Genomic DNA, 20,106 nt, shown 5'->3' with positions numbered 1-20,106 from the left:
GCTCTACCATCTGAGCTACGCCCGCCCCCCCGAAGACTAATGGTGCCATATAGACGACACAGACCCTTGCACTCCCATTATTCAGCAGACAAACACTACTCTCTATGTATCCGTTAGGGTGTCATTCAGGTTTCGTGCATTCTGTATCGAATCGTAGTTGGCCACAATGAAAGTGGCACGTATAACGTCGAAAATAGAGATCGGACACCGCTCTGAGTAAGACGAACGTGTTGTCCACCCCCTAGACTTCAATGAGGTTAAGCCGTGATACCTAAGACAGATCTGCACTCGATGACACTTCGATAACAGCCGGTCCCCACACTTACATCTTGCTCTCCTTACGTCAGTATACATCATATCAGTCTGTGACGCTGGCTTTGCAACATCTTGCGTGCCTTTAGGTTCGCCGCGACCAACACTTACCATGCACTGACCACAAAAAAATGGAGGCGCCGCGGCTTGAACCCTGCACTTTTCACATGCGAAGTGAACGCTCTACCAACTGAGCTACGCCACATGCACGACCAAACTGCGCTATTCCCCCTCCTTTGTGACTCTGATGCGCAAGGACACGATAGTTGGTTAGTTTGTAGCGGTGAAGGGAGCAGAGTACAAAGGCGCGGACACGTTCATATACACAAAAGTACCAAATAGTTTCGATGCTCTGGTATTACAAATGCAAATTCCGTCTGTTTTTAACGTCTTAAATTGAAAGAGCCGTCACAAATTGCTCCGTTTTCACTCCTTGTCGACAATCATACAGCACCTGAGGTAACAAACACATCTCGAGCCCCATTGTGTACTCCATTATTCATGCCAACTCAGTGCCTCGCTCTTTACTACTGTGTACTAATCTTGTCGTCCAACTGCAAAACACTGGGCCACAACAAGTTTCCGCGTCTCCATTGCACTGCGCATACTACAAAACGCTCAGCAAACTTGGCACTCACCCACGCAGCCGACTTTTCCGACTTTCCACGACGCTCACGCAACGCTCACGCTAGTGACAGCATTATTTATAGTTCGACGTCGCGCCAAAGTGAATGAGCACATTTCGCCTACGGCTTAGGCCGCCCTCCTAGTGTGGCTGCTCGGTGTCTGCAGGCAGCGAGGGTCTGCTAGCTTCCTGTGTTCGCACCTATGTCACCTGTGCTTGCTTGTCAGAGACAGACTATCGCAAAACATACAACTCACTCCATGAATTGATTGCTACGGCATCTGTTATCAGCAAGCACACCTAGCAACACCAGTAGCAGCCGACTGCACGCAAAGAATAGGAATGTGCAGTGGGATTTACGTGAATTCGGCGCAAGGCAGATCTTTCCGAAATAGGCTTGAGAATCTTACGGGAACACTTGTACTGTTTCTAAATAAAGTGTAGGCGTGGGAGGAGGGTGCTTCCCGCGCACTAATAACAGCACGCTTGCCAATTGTGGATGCTAATCATTCGCTTGTATCTTCCTAGACACATCTGCAGGCTGAGAATTATTCCACTTGCATGGCAAGGTGCGCATGTAGGTGTGTTAAAAATTCTGGAGGCACTGGGTATTGATCCCAGTACCTCTCGCATACTAAGCGAGCGCTCTACCATCTGAGCTACGCCCGCCCAGCGCAAAGACTAATGGTGCTACATACAGCCATATAGACGACACAGACCCTTGCACTCCCATTATTCAGCAGACAAACACTACTCTCTATGTATCCGTTAGGGTGTCTTTCAGGTTTCGTGCATTCTGTATCGAATCGTAGTTGGCCACAATGAAAGTGGCACGTATAACGTTGAAAATAGAGTTCGGACACCGCTCTGAGTAAGACGAACGTGTTGTCCACCCTCTAGACTTCAATGAGGTTAAGCCGTGATACCTAGGACAGATCTGCACTCGATGACACCTCGATAACAGCCGGTCCCCACACTTACATCTTGCTCTCCTTACGTCAGTATACATCATATCAGTGTGTGACGCTGGCTTTGCAACATCTTGCGTGCCTTTAGGTTCGTCGCGACCAACACTTACCATGCACTGACCACAAAAAATGGAGGCGCCGCGGCTTGAACCCTGCACCTTTCACATGCGAAGCGAAAGCTCTACCAACTGAGCTACGCCACATGCACGACCAAACTGCGAGAATCCCCATTCTTTGCGACTCTGATGCGCACGGACACGATGGTTGGTTGGTTTGTAGCGGTGAAGGGAGCAGAGTACAAAGGCGCGGACACGTTCATATACACAAAAGTTCCAAGTAGTTTCGATGCTCTGGTATTACAAATGCAAATTCCGTCTGTTTTTAACGTCTTAAATTGAAAGAGCCGTCACAAATTGCTCCGTTTTCACTCCTTGTGGACAATCATACAGCACCTGAGGTAACAAACACATCTCGAGCCCCATTGTGCACTCCATTATTCATGCCAACTCAGTGCCTCGCTCTTTACTACTGTGTACCAATCTTGTCGTCCAACTGCAAAACACTAGGCCACAACAAGTTTCCGCGTCTCCATTGCACTGCGCATACTACAAAACGCTCCCCAAACTTGGCACTCACCCACGCAGCCGACTTTTCCGACTTTTCACGACGGTCACGCAACGCTCACGCTAGTGACAGCATTATTTATAGTTCGACGTCGCGCCAAAGCGAATGAGCACATTTCGCCTACGGCTTAGGCCGCCCTCCTAGTGTGGCTGCTAGGTGTCTGCAGGCAGCGACGGTCTGCTAGCTTCCTGTGTTCGCACCTATGTCACCTGTGCTTGCTTGTCAGAGACAGACTATCGCAAAACATACAACTCACTCCATGAATTGATTGCTACGGCATCTGTTATCAGCAGTCACAACTAGCAACACCAGTAGCAGCCGACTGCACGCAAAGAATAGGAATGTGCAGTGGGATTTACGTGAACTCGGCGCAAGGCAGATCTTTCCGACATAGGCTTGAGAATCTTAGGGGAACACTTGTACTGTTTCTAAATAAAGTGTAGGCGTGGGAGGAGGGTGCTTCCCGCGCACTAATAACAGCACGCTTGCCAATTGTGGATGCTAATCATTCGCTTGTATCTTCCTACACACATCTGCAGGCTGAGAATTATTCCACTTGCATGGCAAGGTGCACATGTAGGTGTGTTAAAAATTCTGGAGGCACTGGGTATTGATCCCAGTACCTCTCGCATACTAAGCGAGCGCTCTACCATCTGAGCTACGCCCGCCCCCCCGAAGACTAATGGTGCCATATAGACGACACAGACCCTTGCACTCCCATTAGTCAGCAGACAAACACTACTCTCTATGTATCCGTTAGGGTGTCTTTCAGGTTTCGTGCATTCTGTATCGAATCGTAGTTGGCCACAATGAAAGTGGCACGTATAACGTCGAAAATAGAGATCGGACACCGCTCTGAGTAAGACGAACGTGTTGTCCACCCCCTAGACTTCAATGAGGTTAAGCCGTGATACCTAAGACAGATCTGCACTCGATGACACCTCGATAACAGCCGGTCCCCACACTTACATCTTGCTCTCCTTACGTCAGTATACATCATATCAGTCTGTGACGCTGGCTTTGCAACATCTTGCGTGCCTTTAGGTTCGCCGCGACCAACACTTACCATGCACTGACCACAAAAAAATGGAGGCGCCTCGGCTTGAACCCTGCACCTTTCACATGCGAAGTAAACGCTCTACCAACTGAGCTACGCCACATGCACGACCAAACTGCGCTATTCCCCCTTCTTTGTGACTCTGATGCGCAAGGACACGATAGTTGGTTAGTTTGTAGCGGTGAAGGGAGCAGAGTACAAAGCCGCGGACACGTTCATATACACAAAAGTTCCAAATAGTTTCGATGCTCTGGTATTACAAATGCAAATTCCGTCTGTTTTTAACGTCTTAAATTGAAAGAGCCGTCACAAATTGCTCCGTTTTCACTCCTTGTCGACAATCATACAGCACCTGAGGTAACAAACACATCTCGAGCCCCATTGTGTACTCCATTATTCTTGCCAACTCAGTGCCTCGCTCTTTACTACTGTGTACTAATCTTGTCGTCCAACTGCAAAACACTGGGCCACAACAAGTTTCCGCGTCTCCATTGCACTGCGCATACTACAATACGCTCCCCAAACTTGGCACTCACCCACGCAGCCGACTTTTCCGACTTTCCACGACGCTCACGCTAGTGACAGCAATATTTATAGTTCGACGTCGCGCCAAAGCGAATGAGCACATTTCGCCTACGGCTTAGGCCGCCCTCCTAGTGTGGCTGCTCGGTGTCTGCAGGCAGCGAGGGTCTGCTAGCTTCCTGTGTTCGCACCTATGTCACCTGTGCTTGCTTGTCAGAGACAGAGTATCGCAAAACATACAACTCACTCCATGAATTGATTGCTACGGCATCTGTTATCAGCAAGCACAACTAGCAACACCAGTAGCAGCCGACTGCACGCAAAGAATAGGAATGTGCAGTGGGATTTACGTGAACTCGGCGCAAGGCAGATCTTTCCGAAATAGGCTTGAGAATCTTACGGGAACACTTGTACTGTTTCTAAATAAAGTGTAGGCGTGGGAGGAGGGTGCTTCCCGTGCACTAATAACAGCACGCTTGCCAATTGTGGATGCTAATCATTCGCTTGTATCTTCCTAGACACATCTGCAGGCTGAGAATTATTCCACTTGCATGGCAAGGTGCGCATGTAGGTGTGTTAAAAATTCTGGAGGCACTGGGTATTGATCCTAGTACCTCTCGCATACTAAGCGAGCGCTCTACCATCTGAGCTACGCCCGCCCCCCGTAGACTAATGGTGCCATATAGACGACACAGACCCTTGCACTCCCATTATTCAGCAGACAAACACTACTCTCTATGTATCCGTTAGGGTGTCATTCAGGTTTTGTGCATTCTGTATCGAATCGTAGTTGGCCACAATGAAAGTGGCACGTATAACGTCGAAAATAGAGATCGGACACCGCTCTGAGTAAGACGAACGTGTTGTCCACCCCCTAGACTTCAATGAGGTTAAGCCGTGATACCTAAGACAGATCTGCACTCGATGACACCTCGATAACAGCCGGTCCCCACACTTACATCTTGCTCTCCTTACGTCAGTATACATCATATCAGTCTGTGACGCTGGCTTTGCAACATCTTGCGTGCCTTTATTTTCGCCGCGACCAACACTTACCATGCACTGACCACAAAAAAATGGAGGCGCCGCGGCTTGAACCCTGCACCTTTCACATGCGAAGCGAACGCTCTACCAACTGAGCTACGCCACATGCACGACCAAACTGCGCTATTCCCCCTTCTTTGTGACTCTGATGCGCAAGGACACGATAGTTGGTTAGTTTGTAGCCGCGAAGGGAGCAGAGTACAAAGGCGCGGACACGTTCATATACACAAAAGTTCCAAATAGTTTCGATGCTCTGGTATTACAAATGCAAATTCCGTCTGTTTTTAACGTCTTAAATTGAAAGAGCCGTCACAAATTGCTCCGTTTTCACTCCTTGTCGACAATCATACAGCACCTGAGGTAACAAACACATCTCGAGCCCCATTGTGCACTCTATTATTCATGCCAACTCAGTGCCTCGCTCTTTACTACTGTGTACTAATCTTGTCGTCCAACTGCAAAACACTGAGCCACAACAAGTTTCCGCGTCTCCATTGCACTGCGCATACTACAAAACGCTCCCCAAACTTGGCCCTCACCCACGCAGCCGACTTTTCCGACTTTCCACGACGCTCACGCAACGCTCACGCTAGTGACAGCATTATTTATATTTCGACGTCGCGCCAAAGCGAATGAGCACATTTCGCCTACGGCTTAGGCCGCCCTCCTAGTGTGGCTGCTCGGTGTCTGCAGGCAGCGAGGGTCTGCTAGCTTCCTGTGTTCGCACCTATGTCACCTGTGCTTGCTTGTCAGAGACAGACTATCGCAAAACATACAACTCACTCCATGAATTGATTGCTACGGCATCTGTTATCAGCAAGCACAACTAGCAACACCAGTAGCAGCCGACTGCACGCAAAGAATAGGAATGTGCAGTGGGATTTACGTGAACTCGGCGCAAGGCAGATCTTTCCGAAATAGGCTTGAGAATCTTACGGGAACACTTGTACTGTTTCTAAATAAAGTGTAGGCGTGGGAGGAGGGTGCTTCCCGTGCACTAATAACAGCACGCTTGCCAATTGTGGATGCTAATCATTCGCTTGTATCTTCCTAGACACATCTGTAGGCTGAGAATTATTCCACTTGCATGGCAAGGTGCGCATGTAGGTGTGTTAAAAATTCTGGAGGCACTGGGTATTGATCCTAGTACCTCTCGCATACTAAGCGAGGGCTCTACCATCTGAGCTACGCCCGCCCCCCGTAGACTAATGGTGCCATATAGACGACACAGACCCTTGCACTCCCATTATTCAGCAGACAAACACTACTCTCTATGTATCCGTTAGGGTGTCTTTCAGGTTTCGTGCATTCTGTATCGAATCGTAGTTGGCCACAATGAAAGTGGCACGTATAACGTTGAAAATAGAGTTCGGACACCGCTCTGAGTAAGACGAACGTGTTGTCCACACTCTACACTTCAATGAGGTTAAGCCGTGATACCTAAGACAGATCTGCACTCGATGACACCTCGATAACAGCCGGTCCCCACACTTACATCTTGCTCTCCTTACGTCAGTATACATCATATCAGTCTGTGACGCTGGCTTTGCAACATCTTGCGTGCCTTTAGGTTCGCCGCGACCAACACTTACCATGCACTGACCACAAAAAAATGGAGGCGCCTCGGCTTGAACCCTGCACCTTTCACATGCGAAGCGAACGCTCTACCAACTGAGCTACGCCACATGCACGACCAAACTGCGCTATTCCCCCTTCTTTGTGACTCTGATGCGCAAGGACACGATAGTTGGTTAGTTTGTAGCGGTGAAGGGAGCAGAGTACAAAGCCGCGGACACGTTCATATACACAAAAGTTCCAAATAGTTTCGATGCTCTGGTATTACAAATGCAAATTCCGTCTGTTTTTAACGTCTTAAATTGAAAGAGCCGTCACAAATTGCTCCGTTTTCACTCCTTGTCGACAATCATACAGCACCTGAGGTAACAAACACATCTCGAGCCCCATTGTGTACTCCATTATTCTTGCCAACTCAGTGCCTCGCTCTTTACTACTGTGTACTAATCTTGTCGTCCAACTGCAAAACACTGGGCCACAACAAGTTTCCGCGTCTCCATTGCACTGCGCATACTACAATACGCTCCCCAAACTTGGCACTCACCCACGCAGCCGACTTTTCCGACTTTCCACGACGCTCACGCTAGTGACAGCAATATTTATAGTTCGACGTCGCGCCAAAGCGAATGAGCACATTTCGCCTACGGCTTAGGCCGCCCTCCTAGTGTGGCTGCTCGGTGTCTGCAGGCAGCGAGGGTCTGCTAGCTTCCTGTGTTCGCACCTATGTCACCTGTGCTTGCTTGTCAGAGACAGAGTATCGCTAAACATACAACTCACTCCATGAATTGATTGCTACGGCATCTGTTATCAGCAAGCACAACTAGCAACACCAGTAGCAGCCGACTGCACGCAAAGAATAGGAATGTGCAGTGGGATTTACGTGAACTCGGCGCAAGGCAGATCTTTCCGAAATAGGCTTGAGAATCTTACGGGAACACTTGTACTGTTTCTAAATAAAGTGTAGGCGTGGGAGGAGGGTGCTTCCCGTGCACTAATAACAGCACGCTTGCCAATTGTGGATGCTAATCATTCGCTTGTATCTTCCTAGACACATCTGCAGGCTGAGAATTATTCCACTTGCATGGCAAGGTGCGCATGTAGGTGTGTTAAAAATTCTGGAGGCACTGGGTATTGATCCTAGTACCTCTCGCATACTAAGCGAGCGCTCTACCATCTGAGCTACGCCCGCCCCCCGTAGACCAATGGTGCCATATAGACGACACAGACCCTTGCACTCCCATTATTCAGCAGACAAACACTACTCTCTATGTATCCGTTAGGGTGTCATTCAGGTTTTGTGCATTCTGTATCGAATCGTAGTTGGCCACAATGAAAGTGGCACGTATAACGTCGAAAATAGAGATCGGACACCGCTCTGAGTAAGACGAACGTGTTGTCCACCCCCTAGACTTCAATGAGGTTAAGCCGTGATACCTAAGACAGATCTGCACTCGATGACACCTCGATAACAGCCGGTCCCCACACTTACATCTTGCTCTCCTTACGTCAGTATACATCATATCAGTCTGTGACGCTGGCTTTGCAACATCTTGCGTGCCTTTATTTTCGCCGCGACCAACACTTACCATGCACTGACCACAAAAAAATGGAGGCGCCGCGGCTTGAACCCTGCACCTTTCACATGCGAAGCGAACGCTCTACCAACTGAGCTACGCCACATGCACGACCAAACTGCGCTATTCCCCCTTCTTTGTGACTCTGATGCGCAAGGACACGATAGTTGGTTAGTTTGTAGCCGCGAAGGGAGCAGAGTACAAAGGCGCGGACACGTTCATATACACAAAAGTTCCAAATAGTTTCGATGCTCTGGTATTACAAATGCAAATTCCGTCTGTTTTTAACGTCTTAAATTGAAAGAGCCGTCACAAATTGCTCCGTTTTCACTCCTTGTCGACAATCATACAGCACCTGAGGTAACAAACACATCTCGAGCCCCATTGTGCACTCTATTATTCATGCCAACTCAGTGCCTCGCTCTTTACTACTGTGTACTAATCTTGTCGTCCAACTGCAAAACACTGAGCCACAACAAGTTTCCGCGTCTCCATTGCACTGCGCATACTACAAAACGCTCCCCAAACTTGGCCCTCACCCACGCAGCCGACTTTTCCGACTTTCCACGACGCTCACGCAACGCTCACGCTAGTGACAGCATTATTTATATTTCGACGTCGCGCCAAAGCGAATGAGCACATTTCGCCTACGGCTTAGGCCGCCCTCCTAGTGTGGCTGCTCGGTGTCTGCAGGCAGCGAGGGTCTGCTAGCTTCCTGTGTTCGCACCTATGTCACCTGTGCTTGCTTGTCAGAGACAGACTATCGCAAAACATACAACTCACTCCATGAATTGATTGCTACGGCATCTGTTATCAGCAAGCACAACTAGCAACACCAGTAGCAGCCGACTGCACGCAAAGAATAGGAATGTGCAGTGGGATTTACGTGAACTCGGCGCAAGGCAGATCTTTCCGAAATAGGCTTGAGAATCTTACGGGAACACTTGTACTGTTTCTAAATAAAGTGTAGGCGTGGGAGGAGGGTGCTTCCCGTGCACTAATAACAGCACGCTTGCCAATTGTGGATGCTAATCATTCGCTTGTATCTTCCTAGACACATCTGCAGGCTGAGAATTATTCCACTTGCATGGCAAGGTGCGCATGTAGGTGTGTTAAAAATTCTGGAGGCACTGGGTATTGATCCTAGTACCTCTCGCATACTAAGCGAGGGCTCTACCATCTGAGCTACGCCCGCCCCCCGTAGACTAATGGTGCCATATAGACGACACAGACCCTTGCACTCCCATTATTCAGCAGACAAACACTACTCTCTATGTATCCGTTAGGGTGTCTTTCAGGTTTCGTGCATTCTGTATCGAATCGTAGTTGGCCACAATGAAAGTGGCACGTATAACGTTGAAAATAGAGTAAGACGAACGTGTTGTCCACACTCTACACTTCAATGAGGTTAAGCCGTGATACCTAAGACAGATCTGCACTCGATGACACCTCGATAACAGCCGGTCCCCACACTTACATCTTGCTCTCCTTACGTCAGTATACATCATATCAGGCTGTGACGCTGGCTTTGCAACATCTTGCGTGCCTTTAGGTTCGCCGCGACCAACACTTACCATGCACTGACCACAAAAAATGGAGGCGCCGCTGCTTGAACCCTGCACCTTTCTCATGCGAAGCGAACGCTCTACCTACTTAGCTACGCCACATGAATGACCAAACTGCGCTATTCCCCATTCTTTGCGACTCTGATACGCACGGACACGATGGTTGGTTGGTTTGTAGCGGTGAAGGGAGCAGAGTACAAAGGCGCGGACACATTCATATACACAAAAGTTCCAAGTAGTTTCGATGCTCTGGTATTACAAATGCAAATTCCGACTGTTTTTAACGTCTTAAATTGAAAGAGCCGTCACAAATTGCTCCGTTTTCACTCCTTGTCGACAATCATACAGCACCTGAGGTAACAAACACATCTCGAGTCCCATTGTGCACTCCATTATTCATGCCAACTCAGTGCCTCGCTCTTTACTACTGTGTACTAATCTTGTCGTCCAACTGCAAAACACTGGGCCACAACAAGTTTCCGCGTCTCCATTGCACTGCGCATACTACAAAACGCTCCCCAAACTTGGCACTCACCCACGCAGCCGACTTATCCGACTTTCCACGACGCTCACGCTAGTGACAGCATTATTTATAGTTCGACGTCGCGCCAAAGCGAATGAGCACATTTCGCCTACGGCTTAGGCCGCCCTCCTAGTGTGGCTGCTCGGTGTCTGCAGGCAGCGAGGGTCTGCTAGCTTCCTGTGTTCGCACCTATGTCACCTGTGCTAGCTTGTCAGAGACAGACTATCGCAAAACATACAACTCACTCCATGAATTGATTGCTACGGCATCTGTTATCAGCAGTCACAACTAGCAACACCAGTAGCAGCCAACTGCACGCAAAGAATAGGAATGTGCAGTGGGATTTACGTGAACTCGGCGCAAGGCAGATCTTTCCGAAATAGGCTTGAGAATCTTACGGGAACACTTGTACTGTTTCTAAATAAAGTGTAGGCGTGGGAGGAGGGTGCTTCCCGCGCACTAATAACAGCACGCTTGCCAATTGTGGATGCTAATCATTCGCTTGTATCTTCCTAGACACATCTGCAGGCTGAGAATTATTCTACTTGCATGGCAAGGTGCGCATGTAGGTGTGTTAAAAATTCTGGAGGCACTGGGTATTGTTCCCAGTACCTCTCGCATACTAAGGGAGCGCTCTACCATCTGAGGTACGCCCGCCCCCCCCCCGAAGACTAATGGTGCTACATACAGCCATATAGACGACACAGAACCTTGCACTCCCATTATTCAGCAGACAAACACTACTCTCTATGTATCCGTTAGGGTGTCATTCAGGTTTCGTGCATTCTGTATCGAATCGTAGTTGGCCACAATGAAAGTGGCACGTATAACGTCGAAAATAGAGATCGGACACCGCTCTGAGTAAGACGAACGTGTTGTCAACCCCCTAGACTTCAATGAGGTTAAGCCGTGATACCTAAGACAGATCTGCACTCGATGACACCTCGATAACAGCCGGTCCCCACACTTACATCTTGCTCTCCTTACGTCAGTATACATCATATCAGTCTGTGACGCTGGCTTTGCAACATCTTGCGTGCCTTTAGGTTCGCCGCGACCAACACTTACCATGCACTGACCACAAAAAATGGAGGCGCCGCAGCTTGAACCCTGCACCTTTCACATGTGAAGCGAACGCTCTACCAACTGAGCTACGCCGCAGGCACGACCAAACTGCGCTATTCCCCATTCTTTGCGACTCTGATGCGCACTGACACGATGGTTGGTTGGTTTGTAGCGGTGAAGGGAGCAGAGTACAAAGGCGCGGACACGTTCATATGCACAAAAGTTCCAAGTAGTTTCGATGCTCTGGTATTACAAATGCAAATTCCGTCTGTTTTTAACGTCTTAAATTGAAAGAGCCGTCACAAATTGCTCCGTTTTCACTCCTTGTGGACAATCATACAGCACCTGAGGTAACAAACACATCTCGAGCCCCATTGTGCACTCCATTATTCATGCCAACTCAGTGCCTCGCTCTTTACTACTGTGTACTAATCTTGTCGTCCAACTGCAAAACACTGGGCCACAACAAGTTTCCGCGTCTCCATTGCACTGCACATACTACAAAACGCTCCCCCAACTTGGCACTAACCCACGCAGCCGACTTTTACGACTTTCCACGACGCTCACGCAACGCTCACGCTAATGACAACATTATTTATAGTTCGACGTCGCGCCAAAGCGAATGAGCACATTTCGCCTACGGCTTAGGCCGCCCTCCTAGTGTGGCTGCTCGGTGTCTGCAGGCAGCGAGGGTCTGCAAGCTTCCTGTGTTCGCACCTATGTCACCTGTGCTTGCTTGTCAGAGACAGACTATCGCAAAACATACAACTCACTCCATGAATTGATTGCTACGGCATCTGTTATCAGCAGTCACAACTAGCAACACCAGTAGCAGCCGACTGCACGCAAAGAATAGGAATGTGCAGTGGGATTTACGTGAACTCGGCGCAAGGCAGATCTTTCCGACATAGGCTTGAGAATCTTACGGGAACACTTGTACTGTTTCTAAATAAAGTGTAGGCGTGGGAGGAGGGTGCTTCCCGCGCACTAATAACAGCACGCTTGCCAATTGTGGATGCTAATCATTCGCTTGTATCTTCCTAGACACATCTGCAGGCTGAGAATTATTCCACTTGCATGGCAAGGTGCGCATGTAGGTGTGTTAAAAATTCTTTAGGCACTGGGTATTGATCCCAGTACCTCTCGCATACTAAGCGAGCGCTCTACCATCTGAGCTACGCACGCCCGCCCCTCCGAAGACTAATGGTGCTACATAAAGCTATATAGACGACACAGACCCTTGCACTCCCATTATTCAGCAGACAAACACTACTCTCTATGTATCCGTTAGGGTGTCTTTCAGGTTTCGTGCATTCTGTATCGAATCGTAGTTGGCCACAATGAAAGTGGCACGTATAACGTTGAAAATAGAGTTCGGACACCGCTCTGAGTAAGACGAACGTGTTGTCCACCCTCTAGACTTCAATGAGGTTAAGCCGTGATACCTAAGACAGATCTGCACTCGATGACACCTCGATAACAGCCGGTCCCCACACTTACATCTTGCTCTCCTTACGTCAGTATACATCATATCAGTGTGTGACGCTGGCTTTGCAACATCTTGCGTGCCTTTAGGTTCGCCGCGACCAACACTTACCATGCACTGACCACAAAAAATGGAGGCGCCGCTGGTTGAACCCTGCACCTTTCTCATGCGAAGCGAACGCTCTACCAACTTACCTACGCCACATGCACGACCAAACTGCGCTATTCCCCATTCTTTGCGACTCTGATGCGCACGGACACGATGGTTGGTTGGTTTGTAGCGGTGAAGGGAGAAGAGTACAAAGGCGCGGACACGTTCATATACACAAAAGTTCCAAGTAGTTTCGATGCTCTGGTATTACAAATGCAAATTCCGTCTGTTTTTAACGTCTTAAATTGAAAGAGCCGTCACAAATTGCTCCTTTTTCACTCCTTGTCGACAATGGTACAGCACCTGAGGTAACAAACACATCTCGAGCCCCATTGTGCACTCCATTATTCATGCCAACTCAGTGCCTCGCTCTTTACTACTGTGTACTAATCTTGTCGTCCAACTGCAAACACTGGGCCACAAAAAGTTTCCGCATCTCCATTGCACTGCGCATACTACAAAACGCTCCCCAAACTTGGCACTCACCCACGCAGCCGACTTTTCCGACTTTCCACGACGCTCACGCTAGTGACAGCATTATTTATAGTTCGACGTCGCGCCAAAGCGAATGAGCACATTTCGCCTACGGCTTAGGCCGCCCTCCTAGTGTGGCTGCTCGGTGTCTGCAGGCAGCGAGGGTCTGCTAGCTTCCTGTGTTCGCACCTATGTCACCTGTGCTTGCTTGTCAGAGACAGACTATCGCAAAACATACAACTCACTCCATGAATTGATTGCTACGGCATCTGTTATCAGCAGTCACAACTAGCAACACCAGTAGCAGCCGACTGCACGCAAAGAATAGGAATGTGCAGTGGGATGTACGTGAACTCGGCGCAAGACAGATCTTTCCGACATAGGCTTGAGAATCTTACGGGAACACTTGTACTGTTTCTAAATAAAGTGTAGGCGTGGGAGGAGGGTGCTTCCCGCCCACTAATAACAGCACGCTTGCCAATGGTGGATGCTAATCCTTCGCTTGTATCTTCCTAGACACATCTGCAGGCTGAGAATTATTCCACTTACATGGCAAGGTGCGCATGTAGGAGTGTTAAAAATTATGGAGGCACTGGGTATTGATCCCAGTACCTCTCGCATACTAAGCGAGCGCTCTACCATCTGAGCTACGTCCGCCCCCCCGAAGGCTAATGGTGCTACATACAGCCATATAGACGACACAGACCCTTGCACTCCCATTATTCAGCAGACAAACACTACTCTCTATGTATCTGTTAGGGTGTCTTTCAGGTTTCGTGCATTCTGTATCGAATCGTAGTTGGCCACAATGAAAGTGGCACGTATAACGTTGAAAATAGAGTTCGGACACCGCTCTGGGTAAGACGAACGTGTTGTCCACCCTCTAGACTTCAATGAGGTTAAGCCGTGATACCTAAGACAGATCTGCACTCGATGACACCTCGATAACAGCCGGTCCCCACACTTACATCTTGGTCTCCTTACGTCAGTATACATCATATCAGTCTGTGACGCTGGCTTTGCAACATCTTGCGTGCCTTTAGGTTCGCCGCGACCAACACTTACCATGCACTGACCACAAAAAATGGAAGCGCCTCAGCTTGAACCCTGCACCTCTCACATGCGAAGCGAACGCTCCACCTACTTAGCTACGCCACATGCGCGACCAAACTGCGCTATTCCCCATTCTTTGCGACTCTGATGCGCACGGACACGATGGTTGGTTGGTTTGTAGCGGTGAAGGGAGCAGAGTACAAAGGCGCGGACACGTTCATATACACAAAAGTTCCAAGTAGTTTCGATGCTCTGGTATTACAAATGCAAATTCCGTCTGCTTTTAACGTCTTAAATTGAAAGAGCCGTCACAAATTGCTCCGTTTTCACTCCTTGTCCACAATCATACAGCACCTGAGGTAACAAACACATCTCGAGCCCCATTGTGCACTCCATTATTCATGCCAACTCAGTGCCTCGCTCTTTACTACTGTGTACCAATCTTGTCGTCCAACTGCAAAACACTGGGCCACAACAAGTTTCCGCGTCTCCATTGCACTGCGCATACTACAAAACGCTCCCCAAACTTGGCACTCACCCACGCAGCCGACTTTTCCGACTTTCCACGACGCTCACGCTAGTGACAGCATTATTTATAGTTCGACGTCGCGCCAAAGCGAATGAGCACATTTCGCCTACGGCTTAGGCCGCCCTCCTAGTGTGGCTGCTCGGGGTCTGCAGGCAGCGAGGGTCTGCTAGCTTCCTGTGTTCGCACCTATGTCACCTGTGCTTGCTTGTCAGAGACAGACTATCGCAAAACATACAACTCACTCCATGAATTGATTACTACGGCATCTGTTATCAGCAGTCACAACTAGCAACACCAGTAGCAGCCGACTGCACGCAAAGAATAGGAATGTGCAGTGGGATTTACGTGAACTCGGCGCAAGGCAGATCTTTCCGACATAGGCTTGAGAATCTTAAGGGAACACTTGTACTGTTTCTAAATTAAGTGTAGGCGTGGGATTAGGGTTCTTCCCGCGCACTAATAACAGCACGCTTGCCAATTGTGGATGCTAATCATTCGCTTGTATCTTCCTAGACACATCTGCAGGCTGAGAATTATTCCACTTGCATGGCAAGGTGCGCATGTAGGTGTGTTAAAAATTCTGGAGGCACTGGGTATTGATCCCAGTACCTCTCGCATACCAAGCGAGCGCTCTACCATCTGAGCTACGCCCGTCCCCCCAAAGACTAATGGTGCTACATACAGCCATATAGACGACACAGACCCTTGCACTCCCATTATTCAGCAGACAAACACTACTCTCTATGTATCCGTTAGGGTGTCTTTCAGGTTTCGTGCATTCTGTATCGAATCGTAGTTGGCCACAATGAAAGTGGCACGTATAACGTCGAAAATAGAGTTCGGACACCGCTCTGAGTAAGACGAACGTGTTGTCCACCCTCTAGACTTCAATGAGGTTAAGCCGTGATACCTAAGACAGATCTGCACTCGATGACACCTCGATAACAGCCGGTCCCCACACTTACATCTTGCTCTCCTTACGTCAGTATACATCATATCTGTCTGTGACGCTGGCTTTGCAACATCTTGCGTGCCTTTAGGTTCGCCGCGACCAACACTTACCATGCACTGACCACAAAAAATGGAGGCGCCGCGGCTTCAACCCTGCAGCTTTCACATGAGAAGCGAACGCTCTACCAAATGAGCTACGCCACATGCACGACCAAACTGCGCTATTCCCCATTCTTTGCGACTCTGATGCGCACGGACACGATGGTTGGTTGGTTTGTAGCGGTGAAGGGAGCAGAGTACAAAGGCGCGGACACGTTCATATACACAAAAGTTCCAAGTAGTTTCGATGCTCTGGTATTACAAATGCAAATTCCGTCTGTTTTTAACGTGTTAAATTGAAAGAGCCGTCACAAATTGCTCCGTTTTCACTCCTTGTCGACAATCATACAGCACCTGAGGTAACAAACACATCTCGAGCCCCATTGTGCACTCCATTATTCATGCCAACTCAGTGCCTCGCTCTTTACTACTGTGTACTAATCTTGTCGTCCAACTGCAAAACAATGGGCCACAACAAGTTTCCGCGTCTCCATTGCACGGCGCATACTACAAAACGCTCCCCAAACTTGGCACTCACCCACGCAGCCGGCTTTTCCGACTTTCCACGACGCTCACGCTAGTGACAGCATTATTTATAGTTCGACGTCGCGCCAAAGCGAATGAGCACATTTCGCCTACGGCTTAGGCCGCCCTCCTAGTGTGGCTGCTCGGTGTCTGCAGGCAGCGAGGGTCTGCTAGCTTCCTGTGTTCGCACCTATGTCACCTGTGCTTGCTGGTCAGAGACAGACTATCGCAAAACATACAACTCACTCCATGAATTGATTGCTACGGCATCTGTTATCAGCAGTCACAACTAGCAACACCAGTAGCAGCCGACTGCACGCAAAGAATAGGAATGTGCAGTGGGATTTACGTGAACTCGGCGCAAGGCAGATCTTTCCGACATAGGCTTGAGAATCTTACGGGAACACTTGTACTGTTTCTAAATAAAGTGTAGGCGTGGGAGGAGGGTGCTCCCCGCGCACTAATAACAGCACGCTTGCCAATTGTGGATGCTAATCATTCGCTTGTATCTTCCTAGACACATCTGCAGGCTGAGAATTATTCCACTTGCATGGCAAGGTGCGCATGTAGGTGTGTTAAAAATTCTGGAGGCACTGGGTATTGATCCCAGTACCTCTCGCATACTAAGCGAGCGCTCTACCATCTGAGCTACGCCCGCCCCCCCGGAGGCTAATGTTGCTACATACAGCCATATAGACGACACAGACCCTTGCACTCCCATTATTCAGCAGACAAACACTACTCTCTATGTATCCGTTAGGGTGTCTTTCAGGTTTCGTGCATTCTGTATCGAATCGTAGTTGGCCACAATGAAAGTGGCACGTATAACGTTGAAAATAGAGTTCGGACACCGCTCTGAGTAAGACGAACGTGTTGTCCACCCTCTAGACTTCAATGAGGTTAAGCCGTGATACCTAAGACAGATCTGCACTCGCTGACACCTCGATAACAGCCGGTCCCCACACTTACATCTTGCTCTCCTTACATCAGTTTACATCATATCAGTCTGTGACGCTGGCTTTGCAACATCTTGCGTGCCTTTAGGTTCGCCGCGACCAACACTTACCATGCACTGACCACAAAAAATGGAGGCGCCGTGGCTTGAACCTTGCACCTTTCACATGCGAAGCGAACGATCTACCAACTGAGCTACGCCACATGCACGACCAAACAGCGCTATTCCCCATTCTTTGCGACTCTGATGCACATGGACACGATGGTTGGTTGGTTTGTAGCGGTGAAGGGAGCAGAGTACAAAGGCGCGGACACGTTCATATACACAAAAGTTCCAAGTAGTTTCGATGCTCTGGTATTACAAATGCAAATTCCGTCTGTTTTTAAAGTCTTAAATTGAAAGAGCCGTTACAAATTGCTCCGTTTTCACTCCTTGTCGACAATCATACAGCACCTGAGGTAACAAACACATCTCGAGCCCCATTGTGCACTCCATTATTCATGCCAACTCAGTGCCTCGCTCTTTACTACTGTGTACCAATCTTGTCGTCCAACTGCAAAACACTGAGCCACAACAAGTTTCCGCGTCTCCATTGCACTGCGCATACTACAAAACGCTCCCCAAACTTGGCACTCACCCACGCAGTTGACTTTTCCGTCTATCCACGACGCTCACGCTAGTGACAGCATTATTTATAGTTCGACGTCGCGCCAAAGCGAATGAGCACATTTCGCCTACGGCTTAGGCCGCCCTCCTAGTGTGGCTGCTCGGTGTCTGCAGGCAGCGAGGGTCTGCTAGCTTCCTGTGTTCGCACCTATGTCACCTGTGCTTGCTGGTCAGAGACAGACTATCGCAAAACATACAACTCACTCCACGAATTGATTGCTACGGCATCTGTTATCAGCAGTCACAACTAGCAACACCAGTAGCAGCCGACTGCACGCAAAGAATAGGAATGTGCAGTGGGATTTACGTGAACTCGGCGCAAGGCAGATCTTTCCGACATAGGCTTGAGAATCTTACGGGAACACTTGTACTGTTTCTAAATAAAGTGTAGGCGTGGGAGGAGGGTGCTCCCCGCGCACTAATAACAGCACGCTTGCCAATTGTGGATGCTAATCATTCGCTTGTATCTTCCTAGACACATCTGCAGGCTGAGAATTATTCCACTTGCATGGCAAGGTGCGCATGTAGGTGTGTTAAAAATTCTGGAGGCACTGAGTATTGATCCCAGCACCTCTCGCATACTAAGCGAGCGCTCTACCATCTGAGCTACGCCCGCCCCCCCGAAGACTGATGGTGCTACATACAGCCATATAGACGACACAGACCCTTGCACTCCCATTATTCAGCAGACAAACACTTCTCTCTATGTATCCGTTAGGGTGTCATTCAGGTTTCGGGCATTCTGTATCGAATCGTAGTTGGCCACAATGAAAGTGGCACGTATAACGTTGAAAATAGAGTTCGGACACCGCTCTGACTAAGAAGAACGTGTTGTCCACCCTCTAGACTTCAATGAGGTTAAGCCGTGATACCTAAGACAGATCTGCACTCGATGACACCTCGATAACAGCTGGTCCCCACACTTACATCTTGCTCTCCTTACGTCAGTATACATCATATCAGTCTGTGACGCTGGCTTTGCAACATCTTGCGTGCCTTTAGGTTCGCCGCGACCAACACTTACCATGCACTGACCTCAAAAAATGGAGGCGCCGCAGCTTGAACCCTGCACCTTTCACATGAGAAGCGAACGCTCTACCAACTGAGCTACGCCACATGCACGACCAAACTGCGCTATTCCCCATTCTTTGCGACTCTGATGCGCACGGACACGATGGTTGGTTGGTTTGTAGCGGTGAAGGGAGCAGAGTACAAAGGCGCGGACACGTTCATATACACAAAAGTTCCAAGTAGTTTCGAAGCTCTGGTATTACAAATGCAAATTCCGTCTGTTTTTAACGTCTTAAATTGAAAGAGCCGTCACAAATTGCTCCGTTTTCACTCCTTGTCGACAATCATACAGCACCTGAGGTAACAAACACATCTCGAGCCCCATTGTGCACTCCATTATTCATGCCAACTCAGTGCCTCGCTCTTTACTATTGTGTACCAATCTTGTCGTCCAACTGCAAAACACTGAGCCACAACAAGTTTCCGCGTCTGCATTGCACTGCGCATACTACAAAACGCTCCCCAAACTTGGCACTCACCCACGCAGCCGACTTTTCCGTCTTTCCACGACGCTCACGCTAGTGACAGCATTATTTATAGTTCGACGTCAAGACAAAGCGAATGAGCACATTTCGCCTACGGCTTAGGCCGCCCTCCTACTGTGGCTGCTCGGTGTCTGCAGGCAGCGAGGGTCTGCTAACTTCCTGTGTTCACACCTATGTCACCTGTGCTTGCTTGTCAGAGACAGACTAT

General features: G+C 49.0%; 1 non-coding gene across 1 annotated transcript; it reads right to left on the bottom strand.

Annotated features, from left to right (window-relative positions):
• Positions 1-15,727: 15,727 nt before the first annotated feature.
• Positions 15,728-15,802, bottom strand: Trnat-ggu (transfer RNA threonine (anticodon GGU)). Its single transcript has one exon. It is a non-coding gene; the product is annotated as a tRNA-Thr (tRNA).
• Positions 15,803-20,106: the final 4,304 nt, after the last annotated feature.

Source organism: Schistocerca gregaria, chromosome 3 (genome assembly GCF_023897955.1).
Source record: "Schistocerca gregaria isolate iqSchGreg1 chromosome 3, iqSchGreg1.2, whole genome shotgun sequence".
In the NCBI taxonomy this organism is placed as follows: domain Eukaryota; kingdom Metazoa; phylum Arthropoda; class Insecta; order Orthoptera; family Acrididae; genus Schistocerca; species Schistocerca gregaria.
The sequence above is the reverse complement of the archived record's forward strand: the minus strand, read 5'-3'. Positions and strand labels throughout refer to the sequence as shown.